The following is a 14,504-nucleotide window of genomic DNA, read 5'->3' as shown; positions in this document are numbered from 1 at the left end:
TCATCAAACATTGTCACACATGTATTCTTTCTTACTTTATTCTGGCAATGGAACATTCACTCAGTTTTTTGCAATAGCTTCCCGAATGTTCTCCCTGATTCAAATTTCATATGTCCAAATCCATTCTTTAACTGACACTAGATTGTTTCTTGTCTTATTCCAACGATCTCTCCATCATATACCATTCAAATTCCTTTGCGTCCAACCTGATGGCGTGCAGAAGACATGTCTAACTTTTATTTTATAATATTTGAGACATTTCACATTGTATCTCCAACTTTGCTTTCCAGACCGAGTATCCTTAAACCTAATTCAACCCAAGCAGAATGCTTTGATGTTTTCTGACAATATCCTTCCCATGTTCAAACTGTTCCTTGATCCTGAAATAGAATCCTACAACCAGATTGGTCTCCAGCTTAAAGCCTGCCTCAAGAAGCTCTCAGTATAAACTTTCATTGGTCTTTTTGACCCAAAAGTAATCACTTCCTCTTCACTGCTGGAACTACAGAATATTTAAACTTGTATAATGGCATTTATCACATTCTGCTTTGTATTAAGGCAATCCATGCAATAAAGCCTAAATCCATGTGGTCAAAAAAACACAGGGGCCAACCTGTAATCACGTCAGAGATAGTGACTTGATGCAGCAAGGGTGACTCTTCAGAGAAGTATCTTTTGTAAGGTTTGGCTTCCCATGGAATGATTTTGAGAAAGGTCTAAGGAAAGCGTAAGTTTTGAATCAGTCACTTTTTTCTGAGGCAAGATTAGAAGAGGAGATCAATTAGTCATTGTGTGCTCCCTTAAAGTGAAGATGCCTTAGTAATTAGGTATCTCTAATTATAAATATAAATAGCAAAGAGAGGCTGAGAGTGTGATTGTAAGAAACGGTATCACTCCAAAAAAAGATCATTAATGCATTTAACAGCTACTCTATAACTGGGGAGATACAGCTCTTCCTGTTAATTTAGTAGCTCTCAGGTTCTGCGTCTGCTCATACCGTTTTCCCCAGGCTGATTAACAAGAGGGTTTTTGGTCTTTTTTAGTTCAAGCCGATTTTTACTCTCTTTACAGACAGTATTTAACACTGTCTCATATCTATATATGATAATCTCTACCACTTGAGAAGACAGACATTGCATCTCAGGAAAAATGGTATAACGGATTGTTCAAAACAGTTTCAGAATGACACGGAGTCTAGTACTAGTTTCTCTATTTTGTAGCTTTTGTATAATTTCATTTGCTTGGACTGTTTTCTCAGTAATAAGATGGGAATAATAGTATAATATCTTATAGGCTTGTAATGAATAATGAAGTAATAATTCTTATAAATCGTGTTGCATAGTGATTGGCCTTCAGAAGTGCTCAAAAAAGCATTGCATTAATTTCATTATTCCTATTCAGTAGTACCAAGATCTATACATAACAGACTTCTATAATCACAGAAAAATAAAATTTAGAGAAAAATACAGCCTGTTATCAAAACTTGAAGACAGCTACTTTTTTAATTGTGATATAGTTATATATCTATCTCTATATAAAATCAGAAGTTGTTTTAATTTTTTGCTTTATAAAATCCAGTTATAAACATTTATGTTTAACATATGTTTATATATACATATATTTTTCTGTTTGGGATCGTTTCTTTAGAAGATATTTTGTGAAGTAGAATAGTTCTTTTGAAATCGTATGTTTATAAGTTTAAGTCACATAAAAATGGATTATTGGGAATTATGGGGTTTTTTTAATGAGCACAGTCCAAATTTACGAGAGAAGTTAAAAACACTAAGAGAAATACGCAATGGAAAATTCTGGTCTTTTTAAAAGTTTACATAAATAAACATTAACTTTAGAATAACCCCATATATATATATATATATATATATATATATATATATATATATATACTTCATGGGTCCTGTTAAAAAGCATGTACTGGCTAATGCAGCGCAATTTCCAACTGTACAAAACACTGCAAAAAGCTTCATGCCACCAGGAAGCCCCAGCAACCCGGCCCCTAGAATAGAGAAGAAAATGCCGCACACAAAGCAGATGAGGACCCACTCCAGCCTGGAGGGAAGAGGCATCCGGTCACCTGGACAGTCAGCCCCGCTCCTCGTCATCCTGGCTGCTCAGGAGCCCCATAGCTTCTCCATGGTCCTGTTCCCACACACTGGCGGCCCCGCTCGCAGGACCCCTTTGCCCTCCTTAATTTTTCAGCTCCCTTTAAAACATTTGCCCATACCTATTGACCCCAAAATTCAAATCTTGGAAGTTTGTATTATAGAAATAAAAATACAAATATTAAAAAAAAAAAGCTGGGGTGGAGACACAGAGATCCTGCCCCTGTTTTTATTCCCCAACAAACCATCACTCTATTTATTTCATTGTAACCTATTTATCAATAAAGGCTTTATACCCCTCACAAAAAAATTTATATCATTATATTATATTAATATATCATATATTGATACATATTTATTATTATATTAACATTATATATTAATACAATAATTACATATTAATATTATATTATATTACATATTATATCTATTTGGATATATTGGATATAATCCAATGGGTTATATTATATCCATATATATATATATATATGGATATTTCTTATACTTGAACTCTTGTCAGAAATACTGATTGGTACATAGTAGGTGATCGATAGTATTGAATTAAGTAATTGAAAAAATTTTACCATCTTGTTCTTTCAAAATGCGGTGAGATTTAATAGATTCTCCAGGGCTAGGAGGCAGTAGACTTTTGTACCAAGGCCTGGAGCTGAGTGATGAAAATCATAGATCATCTCTTCAAGGAGTTCATAGTCTATCTGATAAACCAAAATAAATCACATAGTTTTACCACTTCTCATTATTTCAAAACTTTTCAAACTGCTAAAATTGAATCTTCTTCCTGCCCTGCTCTCCCAAAAAGATAAAAATAAAAAAAGAAGGCAGAGAAAAAGACAGATTCATTGATTGGAGGGAGGGGCCAGAAAGGAAAAAGGACAAATGCATCATCACCTGGGCAGGAACTTAGTGAGAAGCTATGTATACTGTATCGAGACTATTTTTCAGAACTATCTTACTTGTAAACAGCACATTTTGTCTATCCTAGGAGATGAGATTTAGTCCTGTTTTGTATTCTTACATCAACAAGGAAATATTTTTAAAAAATTGCAAAAACCTTCCCACCTATCACTATTTGCTTGAGTATTTCAGCAAACCAGTTAATTTATGCTGGAAGATTAAAAGTTATTTATTTATTAACATCAAAAATGGAAAAGATATGGAAAACAGAATCAAACCAACTTGAAAAATATACAAAATTCTGTCCTTCCTAGATGCCATTTTTGTGTTATGTTGAAACTGTTTTGTCTTTTTATTTTTTTTAAGATTTTACCCATTTATTTGAGAGAGAGAGCACGAGCAGGTGGAAGGAGAGGAGTAGAGGTAGAGGGAGAATCAGACTCCCCTCTGAGCAGGGAGCCTGAGGCGGGGCTGGACCCCAGGACCCTGGAATCATGACCTGACCTGAAGGCAGACACTTAACCGACTGAGCCACTCAGATGCCCCTCGTTTTTTTGTTTTTTTTTTTTAAAGTGAAGTGGTACTTCAGATCAAAAGTTCTGGAACAGGACTACCTGGGTTTGAATACCTACCATGTTTACTTATTTTTATCAAATCCAAGACATCATTTTTTAGAGCATACATCATTATTTTATATTCTCCCCTAGACACACACAAGCAAACACTACAAGTGATTTGTAGGATACCAATTATTTCAAGATACATCTTGATTTCGGAGATGTTATGATATGGAAAAAAGGCTTATCTTAGGGTTGATGGAATATGGCAGTAGCCAAGTGAACATGAGCAAATTACTTCATCTAAATAAAACTAAGTTTTTTTATTCTAAAAGTGGCAATAAAAGTACCTGGGTAACTCTTCTGATGATTAAATTATAGTTTATATAAAGCTCTTAGACGATTGCATGGGACATGTTAAACTTATTAGGGGGAATAAAAGGGTAACTTATTACATTTTTTAAAGCATTTTACAATACAGTAAATAAAAAGAAACAAGGAAGCATGTATACATATTTTTTTTTTCACAATGACAGTTTTCCTGGGAGGCATCAGCAAATAGCCTGTGGTAATCTGTAGGTTGCCCAGTGGTTCTCTCAGTTTAGTTCCATTAGGCAGGGAAAGAGAAAGAGAATATATGGGAGAGCTCACTGTCCTACAGACTCAGGCTCCCACGCGGCACACTGCCATTTACTCTCATGGAGAAAATCTGGCCCCCTATACTATGTGTACCTGTAAAGTGGGCTAAGAAATGAATTCTCTGATTAGAAAACTTCATGCTTAGAACCGCCCTCTTCCCAGGTAAGAACAGGAGAATGGATTTAGTGGAAGACTCAAAAACTCTGTCATAGTACATGTTCTTCAAATATCAGCTATTCTTATTTTTACCTAAAAGAGAAAAGGTATATGAAAAAGGAAAATGCTACATTAACATGATACAATTGTAAAACAGGATGGATTTTTTTTTTTCTTCCTGAAACTTAGAAAAATCAAAGGTTTATTTACTTGGGACACTTTAAGTATAATACGTTCTATTTCCTCACTGCTTGTATCGTTTATTGAAGGCACAGTCACAACTGGATCTTACTTTGCACTACTTTCTGATAAGAACAAGGCATTTATTGGTCACTTTCATAGTCATCTGGAAATGGGAAGCTATACCTCTTTAATGTTCCATAAATTATTTGGAAATCAATTTTAAAAATGAATATTATGTTATGGTTAAAATGCAGTATTTTACACAAATAGTATGATCACAGTGATTCAGTAATAATGGAATCATGTCATGCTACTGTTAAGTCAAATAATTTTATTTTAGCAAAAACATCTACTGCACATAAAAGATGGTTTTGTTTTTCAGACTTCACAGAAAATATGGAGCAGCTACTTCACATGTTTCTGTAAAATACTCTTTGAAATACTACAGAGCTCCTTCCTTGGAACGCATGAGATTATCAGGAAAGTCTTTTCTCTGTTTCCCTCTGTGTTAGGTTTACATTTTTATTAATCTGTGGTACCTAACACTTAATTGGACCTGTCCTTACCATTGCTTTCAGCTTTGGTCTCACAATCAATCCTAAGTAATTATTTTTCTATCACCAGTTCCAACTCTAGAACAGGTTGTTTGTCTGTTTGTTTTTTATAAAGACGGTCAACCACAATAAATTGTTTGGAATAAAGCAGGTTGTATAAAAACAAATACACAGAAAGTAAAATACTATTGGCCATTAAAAAACATATTAAACACATCATATTTCTCGTAAAAGAAAAAAATTCTTGGTAATTCTCACTGTTTTTACTACTCTTTCTAAAAATGAAAGACATTAGTTAAACATATTCTAATTCCCTAATGCAGTGTGTGAGACCACAACTCTAATGGTAGAACCAAGTCTAGTGAAACATCCTTTATACTAAGCAGTGTGTTTAAAATGTATCTCGTTTCTCATAGCTCATTAGCTCACTGAATGAATTTGTGTGAATCATGAAGGCTAAATGGGTTTAAATTCCTGGGGCACATCTTTTCTTCTACTCATGTAATTTACACCTTCATCACTTGCTCTCAGAGCAAAGATCCTTTTCGCTGATAGTATTTTGAAGCATTGCTAAAGCAAGATATAATGAGGACATACTGAAAGAGTCAGTTAAAGAAATATAGAAGGAGAGTAAGAAATTGCATACTGAGAAAAAGACTTAACACAGGCACTTAACCCAGGCACTCTCTCTGGGCTTTGTGGTTTTGCTACTTTATTCCTGAAAAATAATGTGAATAGATAAAGAATCACACCAGGGTTTAAGTTCATCTTTCAGGGAAGGAACATCCACATGTTTCGATGGTTCAGAATCACAAAAGTATTTTTTATATGGTTTCATTAGACTGCTATGTGTAGAATCAATTTACAGCAGGAACCAAAGATCAGGGAGTTGAAATGATTCTTTAAGAATGATTCCTGTAACATGTAGCTTGGGGAGGTGGCTATTAATGATAAAAAGAAATGGAGAGCAATCCCAGAACAAATATACAAAGATACAGGTTTTTCGAAATAGACTTCTTAATGTTAAACATTATATGAACCTGACTATCTCCCTCTCCTGAAATTCATATATATGTGTGAAAGTATGATTACATAGTAAATTATTCCAATTTGTATATATATTTTCAAGATGAATTCTGTATAATTTCATATATATGTATATGCAAACAAATTTTATGTGTGATTACAGGGGAAAATGTGTTATAAGTAAAAACTTAAAAGTCAAATTTACTTGAGGTCAAATCAAAATAAAATCAACATATGGCCGAGCTGTAATGTTAATAGTAGAAATGGAAGGGTTATTCAAAATCAAACATCTTAAGAGATCAAAAAGCCAAGGCCATACACTGAGAGCTCCAAAATACATCAAAATAGTAAAAACTTAAGTTCTAAATAAGGAACTATTGACTATAATGATTCTTAATTCTTGAGGGATTTGACACACCTAATTTGGAATATCAGTATGTAGGCTGATTGTATGTGCAGTTAAGCCACAACTAAAGAATGAACAGATAATAAACCAGAAAATTGCCTTAAAGAATAAGTGATTTCATTTCTTTTGTACAAAACAGTCTTTTTCATACAATAAATCTGAAGGTAACGAGAAAAATACCTTTTTTTCCCCCTTAAATGGGATTGGAAAACAGCCTTGGTAGAAAGATTACATTCAAATGTTTATCACATTGTAATGTTAAACCGTGGGAAGATGTGCACTCAATTTATACTCTGTGGTGCTTTGCTTCATTTTAAACCAGTTGGGTTGCTAAACAGTATTTTCTCATAAATTTTCTTTTCATGAGTCCTTTTATAATTAACTTATCATTAAATATTATTTTTGCTTAAGTGAATGATTTGTGGGATTAAGTTCATTCACCTAAATTTCAAACAGTACATTTTGAAAGGTAACAAAAGAAACATATTACATATCAGTACTTTCTGGTTTTTTGATTAGAATCTATTTGACTTTATAAAAGCTGGAACACTGTGCTCATTGAGAAAACACTTTCATCAAGGAATTTTTTTATTTCTTCCGATTTTTCAACCAAGGCCCCATCCATACCCATGAAATTAAACTAAAATTAAAAAGTCAGTTTTCTTAGAGTGTTTTTATAATTGAGCTTACTATGCAACTGGCAATTAAACTCAGAATCTGAGGGAGTGCCTGGGTGGCTCAGTCATTAAGCCTCTGCCTTTGGCCTCAGGTCATGGGCCCAGGGTCCTGGGATGGAGCCCCCTGCTCAGTGGGAAACCTGCTTCTCCCTCTCCCACTCCCCCTGATTGTGTTCCCTCTCTCACTGTCTCTCTCTCTGTCAAATAAATAAATAAAATCTTAAAAACACCTCAGAATCTGCAAACAGATTAAAGTCACTATGAATCTTTTAATTTCCTGTTTGTTTTACATTTTTATTTCCTTTGATAAAATTAATGATATTTGTGTATGGCTGCACATTTTTACTCTGTTGGACTAATTATGAACTTTAACATGTGCATAAATGAGCACTAAGTTTTACTATGCTATATCTTCATTAAAAAAATCTACTTAACCTTTAGTAGTAAAATTTTAGACCATTTTTTTATTAGGTTATGTTAGTCACCATACAGTACATCATTAACTTTTGATGAAATATTCCATGATTAGACCATTGCTTTTAATCAATGCAGAAGAATTAGATAGCCAGTGAGGCGGGGATTCAACTGCTTTAAACTAATCTCAAATACTTGAAAGAAATCTTGAGAAACTTTAAGTGTTTTGCAATGAAGTATCCATCTATATCTTATGGTATACTATACAAGTTTTATTGGCTTACAAGGGCAAATATTTCTCCATTGGCCAGAGAAGAATAAATGAGCGAATGTGTTATCTCTGAAATAGACCTGATGTTGTTGTGAATATATGAGAACTTTTGAAATAAATGATGGACTCTGATGGCTCCAAGAAAACTATAGTCACTGATCAGTTACTTTCTTTACAATGCTTGTTTATAAATGATTTTTAAATGCAAGTTAAAGAACATATAAGGACTTTTAATAGTTATTATTTAGTGCATTTTATTTTATCGAACAAGACTTGTTTTTATTTAAATGCTTTTAAATTGCCCTTCCATGTCTCAATTATTATGCAGTATCCATTATGATTTACCATATAAAATCATCTAAGGATCATTATCATGATAAGCAATATATATATATATATATATATATAATTATAAGGAGCACATGATGTAAAATTTTTTGAAATTTTGGTGAAAATAGGTAGTAAAAATTACTCAAAAATGACTCAATGACAAAAGACTGGTTTTTTAAAATTTATATTAACATTTATCAACTTTAGTACAGAATCTGTTTATTTTATCACGGATGACTTTAAGTAACTCTAATGATCTTCAGGAAATCCGGGGTACCAATTCCTAAATTATTTTATATGATTGGAATTTTTTTTAAGTATGTTTAGAAGAGTTTCTTGCAGAAAAGCAGGTCAGTCACTTCAGTTTTATCTTGGCATCCTAAATGTTACCTATTCAAAATCAAAGAAAGGGGGATAAGGAATGTAAAACCTGATTTAAACGTTCTAATTCTTATTTGGTTATTCTCTTTTCTACCAAGGGGAGTTATACAACACAAAGTAAAGTGAAAGTAAGGGGCAAATCACTGGATCATTTTACTCTAAAGAAACACAAATATATTATATCTCATTATTGGGAGCAAGGGAGTTTTCAGTCCCCTACGACACCCTGCAAAGCGGCCATGTATAAGATAGCAATAAACTACATTGATTTTAAATGATGATAGAATTAACATTGTTTTTTAAAGGTTTATTTATTTATTTTTAGAGAGAGCACAATTGGGGAGAGGGGCAAAAGAGAAGGAATCTCCAGCAGACTCCCTGCTGAGCCCAGAGTCCAACATGGGGTTTGTCTCACAACCCAGAGATGCTGACCTGAGCCAAAATCAAGAATCAGATTCTTTTTTTTATTTGTTTATTGTTATGTTAATCACCATATATTACATCATTAGTTTTTATTTTTTTATTTTTTTATTTTTTTATTTTTTTTTAAAGATTTTATTTATTTATTTGACAGAGAGAGACAGCGAGAGCAGGAACACAAGCAGGGGGAGTGGGAGAGGGAGAAGCAGGCTTCCCGCTGAGCAGGGAGCCCGATGTGGGACTCGATCCCAGGACCCTGGGATCATGACCTGAGCCGAAGGCAGACGCTTAACGACTGAGCCACCCAGGCACCCACATCATTAGTTTTTAATGCAGTGTTCCATGATTCATTGTTTGTTCATAACACCCAGTGCTCCATGCAGAACGTGCCCTCCTCAATACCCATCACCAGGCTAACTCATCCCCCCACCCCCTCCCCTCTAGAACCCTCAGTTTGTTTTTCAGAGTCCATCATCTCTCATGGTTCGTCTCCCCCTCTGACATACTCCCCTTTTCTTCCTCTCCTGTTATCTTCTTCTTTTTCTTTTTTCTTAAAATATGTTACGTTATTTGTTTCAGAAGTACAGATCTGTGATCCAACAGTCTTGCACAATTCACAGCGCTCACCGTAGCACATACCCTCCCCAATGTCTATCACCCAACCACCCCATCCCTCCCACCCCCAACCACTCCAGTAACACTCAGTTTGTCCAACTGAGCCACCCCAGCACCCAGAATTAACATTCTTTTAATGGTACTCTTTCAATTAAAAAAAATATATATATAAACATATATATATGACTATGATTATTCCCTGCAATCCTTTGTTTTTGTATTATTTTGGTTTCTTGTTTTTAGTTTTGTTTTTCTTTGTTGCAGTGAGACTGAAATTGATGAAGGTGATGGAAATATGTGGACACTAATATGATAGTGGATTATACTTCTAATTGTTTTTGAAAATTTAAGTTTCTTTGTTGATAGAAAACCAAAATACAAAGACAACTAAGTCTTATGCTTCAGAATTCATGTAATATATTCCATATGTAAATGTTCATTTTCACTCTCATGTTTGGACAAGTACCTTCTGTCTATCCCATTCCCAATGTCCAGAGTTCATGTTATGATGTTGAGGCAGGGTGTAATATGTGTATGGGTGTTAGTGATAAAGGCCTGAGGGACCTCATTGTAGTTGGACAGAATGTGTTCCCTTCTACATTTCTTTGCCTTGTTACAAATATACTAATGTAATAGTAACCACAAGGATGAGCATACTAAAATACTAAAATATATTATTCGATCTGAAACATTATAATTGACTACACAGCAAATTGCGATCCATTCCCATTCATCCACACATTCATTCATTCACTCATTCAGCAAATACTGAGCACTTTCTCTTTGTCTGCCATTGTACTCTAGGGGTCCAGTTTGAACAGGCAAGAAATAATACCAGCCTTCATGGAGCTTACCATTTAGGGAGGTGACAAAAGTAAGTTCAAAAGTGGCATAAATAAATATGTAACTGCAAAACTGGAAAAGGAAAAATGCTCAATGCTAAGAAATGGTGGAAGAGGGGTGCTTGACCTGGTCTGAGAAAGAAAAGAAAGTTCTCTCCAGTGAGATCTGAAGCATGATTATAAAGAATGAATAGATTAACAGGGGACACAACAGAAGAACATCTAGATAAAGCCCACCCCATGTGCTAAAAAGAAGAAGGAGCACTGGGTGTTTATGACGGTGAAGGCAGGCCAGCCTGGGTGAAACAGAGAATGAGGAAAGCATGGAGGGAGAGGAGGTTGAAGAGGGGAGCTGAGTGCACATCATCTTGGGCTCTTCTCATGGCATGGAGTTTAGAACCATACAATCACTTGCAGTTTGCATTGAGAGAATTATATGAAACTTCTTAATGACATCAGGACGCCTTTCCCAGGTATGTTACCTTACTCTTAATGTCATTCACTCAGCAACTGTCTATTGAGTGATTACTTGGGAATCATTACTTTTTCAACAGACCTGAATTCTGTCATCCCAGGAATCAGATGATTTAGACTAGAGAAACTAAAGTTGCTTTTTCTTCCAGGGTATTGAGTGTCCCGTAGCACAATGCATCTAAAATGTAATGATTCATAAAATATCAATACAGTTGAGGAATGTAGTAAAGTAAAGATTTATTCCATCTTAATTTCAGGTATTTGAAGGGACTGAGAGTCAGATCATTTATAGTGCTTCTCTGTGGTGACATTATTTTAATGGTGTCATTTAAATCCATTTTCAGTGCCATATAGTAATTCCTAAATGATAAATTACATTATTTAATATTTCAGCTGAGACATTGGTAAGATATAGAGGTCCAATTGTTTTAATGAAGAGTTTAAAGATTTGCTTGCATCTTAAATTAGAATCCTGCCTTAAATTAATAGTTTTTAAACTAACTGTTTCTTTCAACTTGTCAGAATGTCATATATTGATTGTAAAACAAGTGTTACGTGTTGTTTTTAGATCCACTTAACTTTCAATTTTGAACAAACCTACGAAAAATGCACAGCATGAAAAGAAAAGATGAAAAATGATGAGTTCACTTACATGGCTGCTCTCTTAGTCCCAAAGCAATAAGTCTTTTTTTCCCTTTTTCTCATTTATCACATATTTGTACGAGAGACTTAGTTGCCCTAGGGGGGGAAATGTTAAATAGAGAAGTTAATATTTGAAACACTTACCTGAATCTTTTTTTCTTTTTTTTGTTCCTTTTCTATTTCTAAACAAAACAAAATGATAGCTAAAAGTAAATCATTTTTAGCAAATAGAATATGAGTATACACTAAATATTTTGACCTTTTATTTATATTTATTTATGTTATTCAAGTGTGTTCATTCTGATCCAAGTGAAAGATGGACAAAGAACATTTTTGTTCAACTAGAATTTGTTAGACTTCCAGTCATCATTAGATGCTAAAATTCTGTTTCAGGAATTAGAGTTGGGGACACCGTGATTTCTTTGTATATCAAAATGAATGTCTTCTTATTCTCATGCAAAAAAGGTAAGAGTCAAGCAGAAATATTAGGTTTGCTGTAATAGCATTTATTGTAACTTTCAGAATGAAAATCAGTGACAGGCGTGCAGTCCCTGTTGCCTTGTCACCACATTCTGGGGTAGCTGATACAAATCTGAAGTCAGCTCATGGGACCTGAAGTGAGATTTGAGGAAACAGCAGTCCTTGGGCAGTGGGGCTTTTGGAAAGAACTAGAGAGCATCTCCTCCAATGGTAGCTGGGGCCAACATAAAAAAGTAATTTGATGGTTTAGAACCTTGAATCCAAGCAACCCTGTTACCAGCTCAGTGTGAGTAGGGACTGAAGTTTGGAGGTGGAAAACTCTTCCTTAGGAGGATATGTTTGTGAGCTGGGGCACAAGACATGCTGTTGCAGTTGTGTTATGTGACAAACTCCTTGCCACATTGTTGTTCATGGCTGAATTGGGACGGGGATCTAAGCTTTGAAGTTGACCTTAATTCTTTCCTTAAGTAATGGATTTGGGGGTGATCAGCACTTTGTTTAGGAGTATCTCCTGCAGGAGCTTAGCTTTGGACAAGTTCCTTGCATGCATCAGGAGTAATCTTACACAATTTGAAGATTCAAAAGGACAGGTATTACAGACCTACAATTATCACTATAGTCAGTTACCCCCTTTGATTCTATTTGTGTCTCTGTGGTAACTCATTCACATTTCTCAGGAAGATATCTACTTCAATTTCCTTAGAATGGCTTGGCACACTGCCATACAGGTGTAGTGGGAATTCTGAACTGGGAATTCTGAAACTGGATGTTTCTTAAGTGGCATTAACACATACCTCCTGATCTTGTAAAGGAATTCATGCAACTAAGTTTTATTCTTTCTCATAGTGAAACACTTTTTTTTTTTCTTCAAAAGCATTGATATTGTTTGGTCAGTTTCAATTTTTTTCTCTTTTATGTAAGGAAAAATAATTATCTGAAGTAATACATGCACACATTTATACATATAGAATAATATGAATTAATATGTACACACAGGTATTTATAGGGAAAATTAAGCCATACTATATTGCTTTAGTTGTAGGTGAGAATTTTTGTAAAGCTTTCTAGTGTATAGGATTTCTTTGCCCTTGTATTGGACTGCTATGTGAACATTTTACAACAAAAATTCAAAAGCTGCTCTTTTTGACCCACTTTTTTCACCTCAAGATATTTTTGTCATGTTCATAAATTGGTTTACTATATTCCCATTGTCAACAGAAGTCTGTGCTTTTCAACATTTTACACCTGTGAAGAACTATGACTTTACTGCAAGCAATAGACATAATTGGTTACAAAAGAACTTTAGCTCACTAGCAGGAATGTCAGACTTGCAACAAATGTTTATCAGTTGAAAGAAATCTGAATCTCTAATTTACAATTTTATTTCTTTCCTTATTTCCAGCTGAATATGTTTACTTTCATATATATATATATATATATATGTATATATGATATATATATATGATTATATATTTCATTCAGCTTATTTCCAGCTGAATATGTTTACTTTCATATATATATACATATATATGTATATATGATATATATATATATACATCTTATATATATATATAAGATATATTTATTTATTTGACAGAGAGAGACCCAGTGAGAGAGGGAACACAAGCAGGGGGAGTGGGAGAGGGAGAAGCAGGCCTCCTGCAGAGCAGGGAGCCTGATGCGGGGCTCCATCTCAGGACCTTGGGATCATGACCTGAGCCGAAGGCAGACACTTAACGGCTGAGCCACCCAGGCGCCCCTATATATATATATTTCTTTAGCTGTCCCCAGTATGCTCTCTCATTTATTTACTTGTTTATTAGCAATTTTGTTTTTTTCTCAGCCAAGATACTATGTTTATTCAGTCTTAAGCTTTTCTTTCAAAAGAGTAAATTTACTCTTTCACACTTGCATACGTGTGCATATCTATATTGTATATGAAAGCAAAGCAAAAAAGAGCTAGGATAACAAATGCTCATGAGTTTTTAGAGGCAGTAGCCAAATTCAGTGGTCCCAATATAAGATGACCCACGATTATGAACACTTTGGTGGGGGGTGGGGGTTGATGGATAAGAGTGTATACAGGTCAAGCTGAGGTTGTAGAGTTTAGAACAGCATGCAGGCACACTGTGTTCCTCCAGAAGAACTGGGGGTGAGTGTTCACCCAAAAGTAAATGGAGTTTGTTGGTTAGCCGAGGTAAGAGGGATTTCTTTTCCTTCCCACTTTTCTTTTGTCTCTTGAGCTGCATGACCTTTTTCTACAGGCATACAGACTGAAATGACTCACGGTGGTGTAACACCATGTATTGGTGTGCTGTGTATTATTACCTGAGCAGCTATAGATTGTCAGGTGAGCAGATTATGTCCCAAAATTCTCTAAGATCTCTCATTCCCAACTTAAA

This window comes from Callorhinus ursinus, unplaced genomic scaffold, assembly GCF_003265705.2.
Source record: "Callorhinus ursinus isolate GAN/ISIS: 27379988/994484 unplaced genomic scaffold, GSC_fseal_2.0 scaffold1, whole genome shotgun sequence".
Lineage (NCBI taxonomy): Eukaryota > Metazoa > Chordata > Mammalia > Carnivora > Otariidae > Callorhinus > Callorhinus ursinus.
Note: the sequence above shows the minus strand (reverse complement) of the source record.